Genomic DNA, 2,500 nt, shown 5'->3' with positions numbered 1-2,500 from the left:
GAAAGAAATGTATATTTTGAAGTGTGCGGGTTATCCTCGGTATCTGCTATACGAGACAATTGCCTAAATTGTCCAGCACTTCTCCATTTTACGTAATATACTATTCTTCAGTTAGCTCAACTGGTAGCGGCACTGCACCGGTATCTCAGAGGTCAGGGTTCGAATCCCGTTCCTTAATGCTAGAGTAGCGGTGATCAGCATATTAACTTGATTTACTACGATATAATACCATGCGATGACCTTAATTTAGAGACGGAGACTCGATTACCCTTTTTTAAGTTTTCTAACTTGCGGCCTTCTAGCTATACCGCAGTGGAACAGACACTCTTTGCGAATAGTACTAGTGTGTGGGTTTTTTTTTCGTCCCACAGGGTTATGAAAATTGAAGGATTACGAGACGGGGCCTACGGTTTATCGTTCTTCTTCTAGAAGACAAGGCTATGTCTAACCATTTGCAGATGTCATTAGAGAGACATTTCTTTCTCCTCTGTTCTTTTAAGAAAGTGTTGGTCCGGCCGGGGTAACTGCGATCCTGCGACCTTCAGCACAGTAGTCCAATGCTTAACCAATAATCCGTTTCCGAGTTCATGTCCGCCTCCTCTTCAAAGCGAATCTAAGTGCGAAGTTTTTGTGATGGTAATTAGCTCTTACTTATAACTTATTTATACTTATAACAACTTTATTTGCAAAGAACATCGCAAAAAGGGTGCTACCAGGGAAGAACTGAATCCTCATATACGGCAACCCCCAAAACAGATTAGAATAAAAAAAATATATTAATAAACATTAAATATAGAAATATTAAGAAACTATAAAATATAAATACATTATACGGTCATTAAAAACATTTTATCTATAAACATGGAGAAAATGTAGAATATTTACAAAGAGTAAAGAAAAATGAATGGATAAAAAGATTACTGAGTCACGTTGTATAAATAACTTTTAAGACCTTTCTTAAATTTACTGACAGAATTACAATGAACTAAATTTTCTGGCAGATCATTCCACGTATTAATATACCTAAGCCAAAAGGAGAGAGCTCAATTGGAATTGCCACCTGTTTCCATTTTCTGTCATAAACACTGATGAATTTGAAATATATATATATATATATATGTAATAAGGAAATAACTTCTTGAGGCATATGTGTTTCTAATCGGTTTTATACTTCAAACGTTTCGCCGTTTAGAGCTTCGTCAGTGAATGAAGATTATGAGTCATAATCTTCATTCACTGACGAAGCTCTAGACGGCGAAACGTTTGAAGTATAAAACCGATTAGAAACACATATGCCTCAAGAAGTTATTTCCTTATTAATACATTATCTATCGAGGCATGGCTACACCTTTCTCCTTCTCATATATATATATATGTATATCTTAATTCTTGGTGGTCAGGCTCTCAAAATCGGCGTAAATGACAAGAGGGGTCTCGATGCTGTTTCTACAAATCTTTAAATTAGACAAACGTGTTTTCATCATTCAGTAGTTGTATTCTTTAAGGTCTATGTTGGCTGCAGAGTGGTTTATAGTCTTCCAAAAGGTGTTTTTCAATGATCGCGTGCAAGCAATGATGAGGACAGTAATACCTTTGCCCTTTGTGTCCTGTTGACTTGAAACCAGTCGGTGCAGAGATTTCTGATCAAACGGTCATGGCAATGTACTGACAAATCCATCGTTTAAACTTGCATATTTTACTCCGGCCGACCTCGAGACAACGCCTGCAAATGACACTATGCGTGTCAGTAAAGTGTTTCAAATAGGGAAATGCCATGGTATTTGGTCCCTCGTTTCGTTTTACTTCCCAAAGCGAAAAGAGGAAAAACATTGGTCTTTTTCGTCACCTAGAGCCGCTTTTGACCGCTGTTTAATCGCTTCGTGCAACAAATGGTATAGAAGGAACAGGAGGTGACCTTTGAATGAAATTGTTTTACAATGGATCGAAACTGTCTTTAACGGAAATTTCCAGTATTTGTCCTTTCATTCTTCCGGCTTAAATCCAGTTTGTTGTTTGTGTAGCACGATTCCAGAAGTGAACCCCTGCCGTCAATAATAACAAACCCTAAAACGGCTTGCGCGGGCGTACGCGGAAAAAAAAACCTCAGTCCTCCGTACGGGAACATATGGAACTTCAACTCGTCAAGTGGGATCGAACAGATCTCACGCGGAGTTTGGTTATGGTCAGTCGCGGCCTCAAACTAACCGTTTTCGAGGCCTATACGTTTCCTTCGCTGTGAACCGCGGCTCTTTTTCACTTCTACACTAGGGACATTCAGATCTACGACGGCTACGTCGAAGAAAACGCCACAAAACAGTAACATGATTTCTTAAAAGAAAAAAAATAATCGTACGACACATGCGGCACGCAATTTAGCTCCTATTTTTGCGGTACGCTGCATAACAACGACGTGAAAGCACCAAATTTGAGGTTCAACGACAACGCTAGCATAAAAATGCGTTTGTATGTCTTTTTCTCTGATCTTACTTCGACACCGCTC

This window comes from Montipora capricornis, chromosome 10 (assembly GCF_036669925.1).
Source record: "Montipora capricornis isolate CH-2021 chromosome 10, ASM3666992v2, whole genome shotgun sequence".
In the NCBI taxonomy this organism is placed as follows: Eukaryota; Metazoa; Cnidaria; class Anthozoa; order Scleractinia; family Acroporidae; genus Montipora; species Montipora capricornis.
Note: the sequence above shows the minus strand (reverse complement) of the source record.